This window comes from Bidens hawaiensis, unplaced genomic scaffold, assembly GCF_021521415.1.
Source record: "Bidens hawaiensis isolate Kalapana, Puna unplaced genomic scaffold, B.hawaiensis_p1.1 tig00001758_1, whole genome shotgun sequence".
Taxonomy (NCBI): domain Eukaryota; kingdom Viridiplantae; phylum Streptophyta; class Magnoliopsida; order Asterales; family Asteraceae; genus Bidens; species Bidens hawaiensis.
The window spans coordinates 2765558-2783776 of record NW_027491099.1 but is presented as its reverse complement, the minus strand read 5'-3'; the positions used below and the strand labels follow the sequence as shown (position 1 = coordinate 2783776).

Genomic DNA, 18219 nt, shown 5'->3' with positions numbered 1-18219 from the left:
CACAAAGGGACATCATGCAACAAGTGAGTCAATTGTGCCCCGATGCAAGAAGTGTATAAGACGTTTGTTTGCGAATAGCGTTTTGGATTGTGAATATCTTGTACCTATATATATATATATATTAATGAGTAATATATATATAAATTTTGATGATTAAAGTGATGCAGAGCGGAAGCGATAAAATAACCAAAGAAAGTAATTCAATATCGAAATTACAAAATGAAAAACGGAAACTAGAATTAGTACATTAAATAACAACTTAAATTATGAATGACCTCCAAAAGCGCGTAGAGTTTATTCTCTAGGACAAAATTCTGGGTGTGTGTTACAACCCACACACTTTTTTTCAAAATCTCTGAGATGGCTAAGTGAATAAGTAGTATCTCAGATTTCTAGCTATGACTAAAATGCTAGACCTGTTTTCGTAGTTATCGCAAAGACTAATGAGCTTCGACAAAAGAGAGCACCACGAACACATGGAGTTTCAATTCAACGGTCAGTTCACCAATACACATTTCCTCCCTTGTGATGCAACTTTTTGGTCATGGAATTTGTGTTATCTTTCTTTGGGTAATATTTATGGAAACCATTCATGATTTTAAGGGGGTAAAAAATGAGAAGGGTGAGAAGGATTATCACCCATTGGATCAAATCTCAAACAAAATCAATGGTTTAAAAAAAGGGGCGGTGGCAATTTCGTAATATTAGAGACAATCAAGGGCAAACTCTTACATCTCAAATAAGAATACGAACTGTTTTCTTCAATCGTCTTCTTTACTTCTCTTCACTATTATTCTTCACTTTTTCCTCTGAACACAAACCCTACCATCTCCATTATGCTATTTGAATCTCAAATAACCTCCATCGCGAATCAATGGCGACATCTCCATTGGCGGCAATCGTATCTCCGACTGAACCATCATCATCGGAGGCGACACTTCAGGAAGAACAACCTATTGATACTAAAAAGAGAAAGGCAACAAGCAAAAGCGTTCCGAAGAAGCGAAAAACAACTTCACACGACGGTACATTTTATGTTTTATTTTTCATTGTGTCTAATGTGTCTTATTGTGACATACAACATTATTTATGAGAGTTTGTTGATATTATTGTGTTGTTTGTGCGGTTAGACTGTTGTGTTATTGTGTCGTATTAGATTATTTGGGTGAGTGTTTGTTGATATTATTGTGTTGTTTGTGCGGTTAGAACGTTGTATTATTGTGTCATATTAGATTATTTGGATGAGTGTTTGTTGATATTATTGTGTTGTTTGTGCAGTTAGACTGTTGTGTTATTGTGTCATATTAGATTATTTGGGTGAGTGTTTGTTGATATTATTGTGTTGTTTGTGCGGTTAGCTAGACTGTTGTATTATAGTGTCATATTAAAATCGAAAAAGTCATTAAAAGTTGTTATAAAAAAAACACAATCAAAGTGATATCCAAGCTAATATTCGAGGTATTTAACTTAACCTGTTATGTCTTATTATATTTTGTTTCATTCACTATGGTGTAACATGATTTATTTAATTATATATACTACTAAGATCATTGTGCAAATGCGATTTGTATTAGAAACAGAGTCTGATGAAGATGAGTCTGATGAAGATGACACAATGGAAACATAGTCTGGAAAATATAACACAATGGAAACAGAGTCTGAAAAATATAACACAATGGAAACAGAGTCTGGTAAAGAGGTATGATGTAACATCCCGAAATTTCTAACAATAAATAATTAATACATTATTTATTTAAGATGAAAAAGTTTACTTAAGTTAGTAGAGAAATAAAATAATAAAGATGGAAGGATAAATAGGCTAATTAGATGAAATTAACTATGGACCAAAAAAGAAAGATGGGCCTAAGGTCCATGGGCTTAAGGGAGTATAAATACCCCTTAAAACCCTAATCCTTTCCATTTTCATACATCTCTACACCATAGCCTCCACCATCAAAACACACACTTAACCCAATTCCTATTTTTGAGAAAAACACCCACAAAGACACAAAGATTCCCAGAGATCTAGCCGTCGGATCGGTCTCAAATTTTAACCAAGTATTCCTGACATATAATGAAGATTCCCACGGATTAGATCTTCTATCAGAGGTCGGGAAGTACGGTTTTTATCAGAAAAACCGTAGCAGCTCAAAATGAGGATTTCCGGACACTGTTTCACTATTCCGGCGACTATAGCGGCGGTTTCCGGCGAAGGTTAGCTGATGGGTTTGTAGATCGGGACGAGACGGTTCCGTGGCCGCTTGAATCACTCAAATCGGAGTTCGTTTGATATGGTTTTGAGCATCTCGAGTGATTTAATACAAAAACCTCAAAGTTAGACGCGCACAGCTCAAGGAGGAATAACCAGTAGCGGAAGAAGTAGCCGAGTTCAGGTGAGTTTCTAGCCCCATTTCCTTGTTATGTTTTCGGGGCTGTGTGCATACTCGATGTGATTAGTTAATACACTTACCTTAAGTAGTAAGTGTATGCTATATATGATATATGTGATAGATACGAATGATTACTTGTTGGTACGTGAACGATCTTCGGATATTGCACGTACTGTCAGGTTATAAATAAAGGTATGAATGCTATATATAATGTATGATGGGTATATGTATGATATGAATGAATGCTTGACGGTGCGTGAACGATCTTCGGATATTGCATGTACCGCCAGGTGATAGTTTGAAGTCGTGATTGTTATATATGATGTGTAAATAATGTATGTATGTATGGAAATTATAATTATGAATATATAGAAAAGTATGGTATGGTTGTATGGAATAAAAGGGCGACCAGACCCTAATTATATCCGAGGATGGAGGGTGACCGGACCTTAATAATATCCGAGGATGGAGGGTGACCGGACCCTAATAATATCCGAGGATGGAGGGTGACCGACCCTAAAAATATCCGAGGATGAAGGGTATCGGACCCTAATAATATCCGAGGTATGTAGGGCGAAATGCTCTTTATAATGTAAGGTTAGTTACGTGTGTATTGTGTATGTTAAAGAAAGAAAGTACGAAAGAATGAAAGTATGTGTATGGAAGAACGATGAATAGGTTAAGTATATAATATGTATCTTCGGATACGTATATAAGTAAGTATGCGAATGTATTGTATATTGCCTAATTAACTAGAACTCACTCAGCGTAGCTGACTTTTAGTATGCACGCAGGTATATATGTTTATTGAGCTAGCATGAGGATGGCACATGGCATAGATTGAACGGCTGGCATCTGAAGATGGAAGAAATGATGTTTTGAATACGATGTTTTATGTTATGGTTTTAAGGAAATGATTAAATGTTTTGTAACGTATGATCGAAGTTAACATTTCCGCGAATGTTTTTATTAACTCTGATTATTAGAACTATGTGAATGAGTAAATCCAACGTCCAAATGTGAGGCACCGGTAACGGGGCCTTACAAGTTGGTATCAGAGCAAAGTTCGAGAGATTTAAGCATCCTACATGCTTAGACTCGAACAGAGAATGGGATTAAAGTAAGAAAGAAAGAAGATGTCAGTTCAAGATAGCCATGTGTCACTCAAGCAAGCTCAGTAAAGGTAAAGTGTATGGTTAAATAATAATGTATGTTTATGTTAGCTTAATTGCTATAGAAAGGAATGTTTGTATGCTAGCTTTATTGCTATAAAATGAAAGTGTGTATGCTAGCTTAATTGCTAGCGATAAGAAGGTAGGTTATATGCATGTTTACATGATTGTGTGAGTAGTAGAAACTAGCACAAGTGAAATCATAAAGGGAAGTATGTAGAACCTGAGGAGTAATGCAAATAGTTAATTACACTTGGCCACTGTAATTAACTACTTACCTTACAAATCATGTGCTAAATAATTCCTAGAGTGATAACGTTTGTGTTTCCTTAGAGATAAGTTAGATGACTTACAAAGGGATGAGCGCGAAGAGGTCGTACTGGACGCCGGGGTAAGACACGTGCCAACCAGACACCTGTTGAAGAATCTGTGACAAAGTAATATACGAAAGCAATAGGACTTCGACTTTAGGAAGTAAATAAGAAGGATCACGCCTGGAGTTTATAATCATATACGCCAAGGGAGTTGCTCAAATGTTTCTCACTACAATGCCAACAATGTTCGCCAAAGCATCAAAGGTAGCCCGAACTGTGAAGTCCAAATGGAAGTAGAATGAAAGAAACAGAAATAAGCCAACTAGAATGAGTCAAGACAGGTAGTATATATGTAATAGTTAACTCCATAAAGGAACTTGCTGAGATCGTGAGTAACGAAGCGAATGACGAGAAAGTAGAGATGATCGAGAAGGACGGGTGAAATTCGAGGCATCCTAATTGAAAATGAATGAAAGTATGAGACTACATAGTTTAGCAAATATGAAAGAATACGTTAAGAAGAATGTAGTTGTGTACCTGATACTTTATGGAAGAGACCACTAGCAATACTTTCGTTAGAGTATGAGAATGGTTAAGGATTTTAAGGTAGAACTAGAGGGACGTGAGTTCCTTCTACTCTTTATGATTGACCTTAAGAGAGTTCGATGTCGTTTGGGAATGGATTTGACGTTTGAGTTTAAAGATCGTCTAGCATGTAAGAGTAAGTTGATAAGGTTTATGTCATTGGATGGCGGTACAGTTACGGTTTATGGTTATATGGAAAGCTCAAGGCTTAACGTCATTCCAATGATAGAAGCTGAAGGTTTGATCATGCGAGGGTGCAGTCCCTACCTTGCATATGTTGTCAAAGCTACGGCCGACACGAAATAAATGAAAGATGTTCCTGTAGTGTGTGACAAACCAAAAATGTTCCCATAGGACCTTCCGGGGTTACCACTAGAACGAAAGGTAGAATTCCAGATAGTAATTAATACCAGGAGCACAACCCGTCGCGAAAGCACCTTACCGCATGTCATCGTTCAAGAAGAAAGAGTTAATGCACAAACTGCAAGAACTCCTCGACAAAGGTGCTTTAATGTAGAATGTTTCCCTGCGGGGTGTAACAGTGATGTTCGTGAAGGAGAAAGACAGAAGTATAGGGATGTGTATAGATTACTGCAAGAAGAACAAGCTTACTGTGAAGAATAGATATTCATTGCCACAAATAGATAATTTGTTTGATCAAATGCAATGTGTGAGTTGGTCCTTGCAAATAGACCTCAGGGCAAGCTATCATCAGTTGAAAGTGAAAGAAGCAGACATCCCTAAGACAACATTTCAGACATGATGCGAATACTACGAGTTTCTCGTGATATCGTTTGGATAGACGAATGCTCAAGCAGCATTTATGGTTATGATGAATAGGGCATGTCATCCGATATTAGGACAAATATGTCGTTGCCTTCACAGACGATAGTTTTGATTATTCAAGGGATAAGTCCGACCATGCTAAACACTTGAGAAAAGTGTTGGAAACGTTGAAGAAAGAGTAATTGTTTGCTAAGTTGTCAAGGTGTACCATTGACATATGTCATAAGAAGCAGAAGGAACGGAATACGAGGCAAGAAGATGAGTGAGGTTGATAAAGGATTATGATTGTGGAATCAAGTATTATCCTGGTGAGGCTAATATGGTTGCTGACGGCCAGAATGTGGAGAAGATATCACGACATTTAAGTAGTATAAATTAGTTAGTACTCCGAATTGCATTAGCGAGATCCACAAGGTACAATTAAAATTTATAAAGGATGAGAGCAAGATGAAAAATAAATGAATTCTCTAGTTATACTGAGAGTTGAAAGATAATACTTATGATGTGAATAACAGATTTGGTCACCCAAGGATTCCACGTCATGGATATCTTCGAGGCCAAATCCTAGATGAAGGTCATAAGTCTAGATGTCGGCTATATGAAGGCATATACTAATAGAAGTAAGACGCTTAAGTAGAAGTCAAAGGAATATGAGTCCATGGTATGTGACAGCTATGGATACACATGATGCTTCTCCTACACGGATAAGAACAACCACAAGTGTTACGAATGTAGAGTCGAAAGTCACACTGCAATAAAATGCTATAAACCAAGGACAAAAGGTGGAAAGACATGCGAGGAAAGCATAGATATGGTTTAGACTTATGTCTACCTGAATTTAGTCTTGACACAAATGATTAGTGTGTAATTGATAATCATGTGATCATGGAAGGGAAGTCCTCTATAACGGAAAGGATAGAATGGCATTATAAACGAAGGTCAAGACGTACCCGAAGGGAAGTCGGTTAAGGTAATTGGTTAAGATAGATCTGACAGCCTGATATGCAACGACAAACAACAATGGATTCATAGGACAACGTAAGGCTTGATTAGTCAAGAAAGAGGGAAATGTATCATCATGGACTTCATGATCAAGCTACCTTGGACAGCTATAGCTCATGAACCTTACATGTTGATGCAGAGCTGAGAATTAAAGAAGGTATAAGTGGTGACTTAAGGAGTCCACCGACAAGTTATGCAATGGATGCACTCAAGAATTGCAATAAGTGTTCTCTCTCAAGGAATAGACAAGGGGATTTTAAGAAGTAACCCTTAAGGAGAAACTGGAAAGGTTTCCTTTTTTTGGAATTAATATGTTTTGAACGTATTGCAAAGCAGTATATTTGCTACAGGTTGTAATTGGACGGAATGGTCATTCAGTGCTAATTTAAAGGACAAGGAAGGAGACCATACTTGTGGAAGTGATATGCACTAGCAAAGTCTGAATAAGGAAACGTATCATCAATGACTTCATAAACAAGCTACCTAGAAAGCTAAAACTAATTAACATCACTCGATGAATGTGAGACCAAGGATAAACCGGTAAGTTAGGAAGCTAAACCGGTTCAAGAAAGAATGTGAATACAGGAAGTATTCCTTTTATAAAGACTAAGCAGGTTCGAGGACGAAACCTCTTATAAGGAGGGTAGAATTGTAACATCCCGAAATTTTTAAGAATAAATAATTAATACATTATTTATTTAAGATGGAAAAGTTTACTTAAGTTAGTAGAGAAATAAAATAATAAAGATGGAAGGATAAGTAGGCTAATTAGATGGAATTAATTATGGACCAAAAAGGAAAGATGGGCTTAAGGTCCATGGGCTTAAGGGAGTATAAATACCCCTTAAAACCCTAATCATTTCCATTTCCATACATCTCTACACCATAGCCTCCACCATCAAAACACACACTTAACCCAATTCCCGTTTTTGAGAAAACACCCACAAAGACACAAAGATTCCCGGAGATCTAGCCGTCAGATCGGTCTCAAATTTTAACCGAGTATTCCTGACATATAAATGAAGATTCCCACAGATTAGATCCTATATCAAAGGTCGGGAAGTACGGTTTTTATCAGAAAAACCATAGCAGCTCAAAATGAGGATTTCCAACCACTGTTTCACTATTCCGGCGACTGTAGCGGCGGTTTCCGGCGAAGGTGAGCTGATGGGTTTGTAGATCGGGATGAGATGGTTCCGTGGCCTCTTGAATCACTCAAATTGGAGTTCGTTTGATACGGTTTTGAGCATCTCGAGTGATTTAAAACAAAAACCTCAAAGTTAGACGCGCACAGCTCAAGGAGGAATAAACAGTAGCGGAAGAAGTTCCGAGTTCAGGTGAGTTTCTAGCCCCATTTCCTTGTTATGTTTTCGAGGCTGTGTGCATACTCGATGTGATTAGTTAATACACTTACCTTAAGTGGTAAGTGTATGCTATATATGATATATGTGATAGATACGAATGATTACTTGTTGGTACGTGAACGATCTTCGGATATTGCACGTACTGTCAGGTTATAAATAAAGGTATGAATGCTATATATAATGTATGATGGGTATATGTATGATATGAATGAATGCTTGACGGTGCGTGAACGATCTTCGGATATTGCATGTACCGCCAGGTGATAGTTTGAAGTCATGATTGTTATATATGATGAGTAAATAATGTATGTAAGTATGGAAGTTATAATAATGAATATATAGAAAAGTATGGTATGGTTGTATGGAAGAAAAGGGTTACCGGACCCTAATAATATCCGAGGATAGAGGGTGACCGGACCCTAATAATATCCGAGGATGGAGGGTGACCGGACCCTAACAATATCCGAGGATGAAAGGTACTAGACCCTAATAATATCCAAGGTATGTAGGGCGAAATGCTCTTTATAATGTAAGGTTAGTTACGTGTATATTGTGTATGTTAAAGAAAGAAATTACGAAAGAATGAAAGTATGTGTATGGAAGAACGATGAATAGGTTAAGTATATAATATGTATCTTCGGATACGTATATAAGTAATTATGCAAATGTATTGTATATTGCCTGATTAACTAGAACTCACTCAGCGTAGCTGACTTTTAGTATGCACGCAGGTATATATGTTTATTGAGCTAGCATGAGGATGGCACATGGAATGGATTGAACGGCTGGAATCTGAAGATGGAAGAAATGATGTTTTGAATACGATGTTTTATGTTATGGTTTTAAGGAAATGATTAAATGTTTTGTAACGAATTATCAAAGTTAACGTTTCCGCGAATGTTTTTATTAACTCTGATTATTAGAACTATGTGAATAAGTAAATCCAACGTCCAAATGTGAGGCACCGGTAACGGGGCCTTACATATGATAATTAATCATATCTACATTTTCTTAATGTTTTCATTTCTTTAAATTTGTAATTAATAAAAAATTGTGTTTGTTTTTACAGATTTTGGCTAATATGTTAAAGAAAGAGCTGAAACAATTTGATGAACATGGGAAGAAAATTGAGTTTTTGTTACAAGAGGGAATTAATCGTTTTTCTTTTTTTTTCTTTTTCTTTTTTTTTAACTTGAATGATTTATGACAAGATTTGGAATGTATTTTAGTTCGTCTCGAATATTATATGAAACATGCATTGTATGATAATATTTGTCAATATTAATATCACTATGTTTATGGCACAATGACTATGCAAAAATTGATTAGTTTGAATGGTTTATGACAAACATTTAGACACAATGGCTATTATAACACAACGATCATTATAACACAATAAAAGCTGAAGTATAAAAGCTAAAAGTATGACACAATGAGAATTAAACACAATGACCATTATTACACAATAAAACTTCTCAACTGGTTGTTGTTTCTTTCTCTTTAATGATTAACATTTAGACCAAAAATATTCCAGTATGACACAATGACCATTATAACACAACATATAAAATATGACACAATGACCATTATAACACAATAAAAGCTAAAAGTAAGCCATTCAATTCAGGCAAAAAAATTCCAGTATGACACAATGAGAATTAGACACAATGACCATTATTACACAATAAAACTTATGAACTGGTTGTTGCTTCTTTAATTTTAATGCTTAACATTTAGACCAAAAATATCCCAGTATGACACAATAACCATTATAACACAATATATAAAATATGACACAATGACCATTATAACACAATAAAAGCTAAAAGTAAGCCACTCAATTCAGGCCAAAAATTTCCGGTATGACACAATGAGAATTAGACACAATGACCATTATTACACAATAAAACTTCTGAACTGGTTGTTGCTTCTTTCTCTTTAATGCTTAACATTTAGACCAAAAACATCCAAGTATGACACAATAACCATTATAACACAATATATAAAATTTGACACAATGACCATTATAACACAATAAAACTTCTGAACTGGTTGTTGCTTCTTTCTCTTTAATGCTTAACATTTAGACCAAAAACATTCTAGTATGACACAATGACCATTATAACACAATATATAAAATATGACACAATGACCATTATAACACAATAAAAGCTAAAAGTAAGCCACTCAATTCAGACCAAAAAATTCCAGTATGACACAATGACCATTATTACACAATAAACGAAAGTAAAAATTTATTGAGACTCTGAATCTTGCAAACAAGAAACTCCTGAACTGGTTGTTGCTTCTTTCTCTTTAATGCTTTGTAAGTATAACTTGCAAGTGCGTATATTGTGACCAACACCTTTGCATAAACCACATCCCCTTTGTTTGTCCCCAGCTTTACTAATTGCTATCTCTCAAGAACGAACGTTGGATTCATAAATCCAGGAATGGTGTATCGAGAGTGGTGATCACTTCCTCTATGCTCGTACCTTGAGACTCAACTGCCGCTTCAAAGTGACTAAAAACTCAACTAATGTTAACCTTGGATTACAAAACTGGATTAAAAACGGTTCTCACTTTCTGATCTTGACGTGGTATGCATAAGTCCAAAAAAATTCTTTTGTAGATAATACGCATGTATCCAGTCTTTTCTAATCTTATAAAGATCAGCCAACCACTCATGATCACTTAAGCCATATTTAGAAAGAATTGAGGGCCATTTCTCTTCAAAATCATCCGTTGTAATAGAATCTGTCCACACAATCTGAGCTAATTTTTCTTTGAACTCAGCAACATTAGGCGTCGCTGGCCCAACCTACAAATATTTGAACCTGAAAAAAGACATGATTTAGATAGAATAGCATAAAAAAGACACAATGTACATAAAAGAAAAAAAAACAGTAAAAAAAAGACACAATGCATAAATATGACACAATACAGAAACAGAGTAAACAATACCTTACTAGTCACTTTCTCTCAAATATGCAATATACATAATCTATGTCGGCTATTTGGAAAAACATCCTGAATAGCCCTCTTCATAGCGGCATCTTGGTCAACAACAACTACTTTAGGTGCATAACCAAAGGCATGAGCATATACCCTTAATAACCACCTGTATGAGTCAACAGTTTCAGATCCATGAAGCGTAACACCAAGTGTAATATTCATATTATGGTTATCTATACCAGTGATTAGTGTATGCACTATTATTCCTAACACTAAAACCACTAGCATGAGCATAGCTAACATAAAAACCATAGGCAAGCTCAACAGAATCAAACACCATACCTATAACAAGTTTAAGTGATTGACTCACAACAAGTTTGTAATATATTTTTCCAGACCTCGGGGATACACATTTTTCACCAAGTTCATTGTAAACTCCAACATTTAAATCAATAATACCCTACTAAGTATACACAAATTTCAATATAAATATAACACAATGCCGGCAGAAACTATTTTATCAGTAAGACACAATGATGTTATAAAAAGGCACAATACTTGTAAACGAAAATAAAATAATACAATAAAAATCGATTTATCAACTTGAAGCAAAACATTAAATCGATTCAATACACTTTAAATAAAAAAATCGGATGAACTAAACTGAATCAATCAATTGAATCAAAATAAATGGAGAGAAAATCGTACCAGATCCATCATCGTTCATGGTAGAGTTTGTATCTGAATTCGTACCAAATCCTTCATCGTGTATAGCTTGAGTTCGTAATCTTTGATTTGATTTCACCGATTAATATGTATAACTTGTACAGATTTGTTGATAGATTCTTATTGATGGTCGGTTGTCATGTATATGGTGTAAATTGATAAGAATCTGGGTTTAGAAAATAAACTAAAAAAGTTGCAAAAATATCCTTCCTTCCTAAAATCATGTTGATGGGAAGATTGCCATGTGTCATAATCATATTCCTTCTAACCCTTCTCATTTTTTAACCCCTTTATATTTTAACTTTACCCTCTTTTTATATTACCAATTGTGGATAAGAGCTAACACTCAACATATTCAATGAAGTCAGATTGCTGTTTTGGGCCTAAAATATATAAAAAAACATATATCATACACATAAATATATAAAATAAGGCCCTATTATGCAAAAACAACAACACCCTAATTATATATTTTCAAATACACAAATTAGTTGGATGAAAAACTTGTCAAAAGATGCTAATTTTGGTACATAATATAAGCAAATTGAAACGTACATAAATGATGAGAAACTTCAACAACATACAATCATGAATGATTTCCGCAAATATTACCCAACATGATATGAAATAAGTTGTAGAATAATGAAAATCATGTAAGATATCAGGTATGTTGGTTAAGTATATATAAGAGTACAATACAAGTAAATACATGGGAACATAATCAAATACAATTTCCTAACTATGATAACAAATAATAATCTAACTCTAATAATGCACTCTATAATACTTTCTAATATTCCCCTGCATTCAAACCGGTAGCAAATCAAACGCTCTGTCACGTAGTGCAGGAAGTAGGATCTAAGATCGGCTTCATCTTGATCGTGGTGAGGTGATGAATAGGTATTATAACAAAAGCCACTACTACACAAACAAGTATTTGCTATCGACTTTTTGCTTCGAAAAAAATTTGTTGCAAATTTTGCTATGGATTAACTACGAAAAATTTTTGCTATGGTTTAGCTACGGATATTCCTTTGCAAACTAAATCCGCACCAATGTTTCGTAGCAAAATCAAGAAAACCAATATTTTAAAAATAATTTATAACAATCCATATCAATATTCTTAGCAAAGTGAGCAAAAAAAATTATGATAATAAGTTAATATAATCATAGCAAAATTCGTAGCGAAATTAAGAACATTTATATTTCAAAACATGTTATAACTATTTGTAGCAAAATTCGTAGAAAAAGCGAGTACACTAATATTTAAAATAAAATTTCAAAAATTATTTTATTAATTCCTTGACAAAACTCTTGGAAGCATTCGATAGATAATTTCAAAATATAGCTTTATAAGGTTCATAGATATATAACATACAAATATGGAGAATCTACCTATCTAATAAAACAATGGGTTTTCAAACAACCTCTTTTATAATTAACGTATAGCCTTCAAACTGTCACATGACAATTCCTATTTTTATTTATTTAATTAAAATAAATCTAATATAATCCAATATTATATTCATCATTCAATTCAATTCAAATCAAATTCAAATTTCTATTAGCGGCCGCAGATTCAATCAGATATTGAAAACCAAATATTCAATCAAATATTGATATCCCAGTATTATACTTCACCCCTCTTCTAATCCCTTTTAAATAATCAAACTTGCGATTGAAAACCCAATGTCTAAACAGGTAACTATCATACTTAAATCAGGTTCAATCGCAGCTACAATCGGATTGGCATATCATCAAATGTTCAATTGTGTTACTCTGATTCGCAGGTTCAATCACATCTACAATCGGATTGGGATATCATCACATGTCGCAAAGTCTAACAAATCACCTTCACATCATATATCAATGCAGGTTCAATCACATAAATATTTTTTGTATAAGCTTAATCGGTAAATATTCTATGAAGATTGTTAGATGGGTGACTTTCAAAGATATGCTTTTATTAATATTATCAATTATCAATTACAATTACACGTTAGATAGGTGACTTTCTATCAATTACCAATTACATATGTGGCTGTCACTTTGCCAGATATGCTTATATTAATATAATTGTACTTTGTTAGAATTCAATTACAAGGTCCAAACTATATATGTATATTAAGTATATATTAATATTAATAAATTCATAATATTGTCATCAACAACTTTCTTAGAAAGAAAGACAAAATTCAGACTATTAAAACTAAACATAACAAACAAAAATATAATAATAATAATAACAATAATTTATATATATAATAAAACGTTGTAATTAACCGTTCCTTAAAATTGAGTTGGATAGTTCCTACGCAATTCCAACGAAATCTATTACTTATATTTTTTTGTTTTCTTTGTTACGCATTTCTCACGAAAAGGTTACATAAAGGCGTACAACTAATTGTTTTTGTTGGAAATGTGTTGGAATATTTGCTACACATTTCTAACAGAATTTTTTTTGTCACTATCTTCCATTTGCGTAAGAATTTCATTGGAAAGTGTTGGAAATAGCGTCTGTGAGAAATGTGTTGGAAATTTTTGTAGGAAACATTACTTTTTTCAAGTAGTGATATTATCAATTATCAAATATATAACGCATATTCTTTAACGGTGTTCAGTGAATTGTGTTACTTTATTATGTCAAATATGTGATATACCGGGCGTGGTAACTTTTATGACAAATACTAATATGTTGTTTGTTTTAGTTGATTACAATATATATTGTCAGGCCTGGTAACTTTTGTTACCCTTTTCTTTAATGGTGCTCGGTGAATTGTGTTACTTTATTATGCCAAATATGTGATATGTCCATACTATGCCAAATACTAATATGTTGTTTGTTTAAGTTGATTAAAATATAATGTTACGGTCGGTCAGTTTTGTTATATTCAAGCTATTATCTGGCCCGATAACTTTTGTTACATTCAAGCTCAGTTTTGTTACATTCAAGCTCAGGCTATATGAACTTTTTTACATTTGTTATTATTCATGTTGCAATTTTTGACTGCAAGTTTACCTCCCCTATATTGAAATAAAGAAACTTGCAAATAAATTTGCACTGCATTTGCACAAACTCTTTAGACCTTAGTTAATGGTGGGTTTTAATAATAAAACAGTAAGTTACTCTTCCATGGATCTAGCTACGTCGATATATCGATTATACAATACGAACACGAATATTTTAAATACGGTTTATTGATAAATAAGGATAAATACATAATAACTTATGGAGAGGATAAATAATAGATCTAGGATCTCTCACACTCTCTCATGTGTGTGATCAACCTACAAATGAGCATGGATATGCCTATTTATAGGCCAAATGCTCTAGTTCGTTAAGTTAGTCTAATTCGTTATATTTTAGTTAACGAATTAGACTCCATTCGTTATGATTCCATAATGAATGGTAATAACTTAACGAACTAGCCCTCATTCGTTATACTTCCATAACGAATAGTCGTATACCTTAACGAACTAGTCTAGATAATAACGAATGGACCTCATTCGCTATACAATCCATAGCGAATGTGCCATTTTACATTAAATAAACAACCTAGACTATCTATAACTTACTCGATTGTTACGGACACCAAAACCGTACACCAACAATTATGTTTATTTGTTTATCAATCAAGTTAAAACAAATAAACAAAATTTAACATGTACAATTCTTCTATGAATAGTTATAAAAAAAATTAAATGTCATTAAATCCATCTAAAGCACTTATGAGAGTATAGGTTAATTTTATTTATTGTCAGTTTGTTTATTTCCCATACCTAACTTATATTTAATCCGACCAAATTTTTGCCCCTTGTAAAACAAATTTAGCTTATTCGTCACTGCGTTCATTGTATCCTATTGTATTTTATTATCCGATTGACCCAACCCAAACTAACCCAAGTCCCAAAGTCTATGATGTTTGCTAATAAGAAATATAAGTACTGAGAGAAGAAAAAAGAAAAAAAGCAAAACCATATAAAACATTTCCAGGCTCCTTCATTACACACTAACACATAAATGTAGTTACCGGTTTCTAGTGGACAATACCAAGATTTATCAAATTTAAGATTTATCAAATTTATGCTTTTGAAAAGGGACTTATTAGTTGTTTTTCATTTTTAAAAAGCACGGTAAGCGGGACGGGGCACCACGTGATGGGTGATCCATCACGCGTGGTGACCTTCTCCACACCGCCGCCACCATCTTGTCACGTGAATTGGAGCATATTTGCGTGATGTCCATCACGCTTGATGAGGGGTTGAATTCCAAGAAAAGAGCCGTTAGAAATGGAGGAATGTAGCCGTTGGAAGCCTTGGAAAATAAAAAAAAACATTATTTACCCATATAAATATATTTTCAAAACATACACAAATCCAACTCAAAATCTTCTATTACACACACCATTTTTAACATATCAAATGGAGGGTTCTAAGAAACGTGGGTCGGGTTCAAAGAAAACCCAAACCTGACCAAATGTTTGACAAAATCTAGGCGAACCGACGAGATTTCGCTTACAAGACGAACCCGACACAAACCAACCTTCCCAAAAACAACCTTATTATCCCCAACCTTTTCAACCGTCCCAAAACCAACAACAACCTTCCCAACAACAACGTTATTATCAACCGTCCCAAGACCAATCGTATCAAAACCGACCTTATATTCCACCTTTTTTTACCCAAAATTATCCACATAATGCTTTTCAAGCGTTTGGATCTCAACCGTCTCAAATATTTGGATCTCAACCGTCTCAAATGTCCGTCGATCCCCTAGACAATAACGATGTTATACATCAATTTGCAAGTGTTTTTCGTCACGATGTGCAAACTTTGGATGAAGATGAATCCGAGGATGAGGAGCCGCATCAAAGAGGTGCTTGGCGTTGGTTGGCCGATGAGGAGGTCGCCTTGACCATGGCTTATTTACATTGCTCCGAATCAAAAAAACGCTCAAACCAACAAAAAAAAGAAGCGTTATGGAAACGTATTAAAGAACATTTCTCGCAACTTCCTGGCGCAACCGAACGAAACAAGGATCAAATGATTGGAAAGTGGGGAGATTTGAATCGAAAAATGTCAAAATTTAATGGTTGTTACATCCAAAAGGTAACTATTTTAGCTTATTTATTTTATAATATAGTACTTTATTTTTACAATTTGTTATATATATATTTTTTCTAAATGTTTTGTAGTCCCGAGCTCCCCAAAGCGGAACGAACGAGGAGAATATCATAAAGAACGCTTTGCGCGAATATGTTCGAGTTTTCAAATGTAAGGATTTTCCCCACTTGGATGCGTGGGAGATTGCGAGACATCACGCGAAGTGGGAACCGATTCCCTTGGTCGATTTGAACGGACCAACGGCTCCAAGGAAGAAAGGATATTCTTCAAAAAGATCAAAAAACTTCCGAGTCCGGGGATTACACAACGTCTACCGGCGGTTTGTCATGCAACATGTCGAACATGAACTTGAACGAGGAACCCGAAGACAATCCCGATGAAGACATACCCACACCCAAACGGCCGAATCGTAAGAAAAATGGGGAACCGTCAAGACTTGGAAAGTAAGCGGTGGCCGAAAACTTCATTGAATACAAGTCGGCTAAGATGGAGGAAATGGCCGAGACGAAGGAGCGAAGGAAAGAGGCTCATATTTTAAAATGAAACGTGAGGAGACGTATATCAACCATTTGAATGAAAAACAAAAAAACGCCGATCTAACTTTCCTCCTACAACCGCACGAACATCTTGAGGAACCCTTTAAATCGCTCCTACTTCAACGTAAATGCGAGATATGCGACAAGTGGGGTTGGGAAGGGTCGCAGGTTTTTTTATTTCTTTTTTGTCGGTTTTTTTAATTTAGTTGTCTTTATTTAATGTAATCTTGTTTTATTTTTTAGTTAATGTAATATTGTTTTCTTTTTATTTATTTTAGTATTATTAAAAAAATCATCACACCATCACACCACACCACACCACCAACCCTAGTAAAAAACCATCACATGTGATGAATTTGGGGTTGGTGATGTGACACCATTTGATTGGGTGAGGTGTGTGATGAGTGATGCCACCACATCCACACCCCCCCCCCCCCCAAGAAACAAATTAAGATGTGAAGGTGAAATTAGTAGTTTGATTGTGGTTAAACTAATATTATATAATATCATATCGTATCATATGTAATAATGTAAATCATATTATATTATATCATCTACCTATTCTAATAAAAGAAAATAACTGTGACACATGTCGGTTTGTAGTTAAACCTCATAACATATTTCCCTCCAAAACCAAAATCTTAATTGTCCCAATATGTCACACCCCAACCTAACGGCGGAACATGCCGGGACGCGACATAATTTGTATCATAGCTCAAAGACACTAATATAATAATAAGTGTCAATATCTAATTTATTTCATTCATATCAAAGTACACAAAATATTTAAAACAAACAAATTACAACAACATTTAAACTTTATGGTTTTTAGCCTAAAGTCCAAATCTATGTCTTCACTTCAAATAACTTCTTATAACATCCTGCAATATGCGTAAAAATAATTTGTCAACAACACATGTTGAGCGAGTAATTCACAGTTTGGTGTAAATATAATAATAATATTGAGAAATAAACAATTCCTTGCGTATGTGAATATCATCAATTAATATAAACAACTAAATTTGTCTTTTCGATCATGCCACTAGAATACGGACATGTCTACTCATACGGCGTATGATCATACTATGAGGATGATGATGAGATATCAACCAACCATAAAAGAAGTAAACACATAATTCATATAGCAATCAACAATTACTCGAGCAACATCACAACCACGCAAATAAATGAATTGTGTTTAAATGAAATAATATAATAATAGTAAATATCTTAATACGCATAATGCCCTCAAAACAAAAATTGGA

General features: G+C 34.4%; 1 long non-coding RNA gene across 1 annotated transcript; it reads left to right on the top strand.

Annotated features, from left to right (window-relative positions):
• Positions 1-5913: 5913 nt before the first annotated feature.
• On the top strand, positions 5914-6170 carry LOC143596879 (uncharacterized). The gene is made up of 2 exons (XR_013146801.1): positions 5914-6073; positions 6109-6170. It is a non-coding gene; the product is annotated as an uncharacterized LOC143596879 (long non-coding RNA).
• The last annotated feature ends 12049 nt before the right edge of the window (positions 6171-18219 follow it).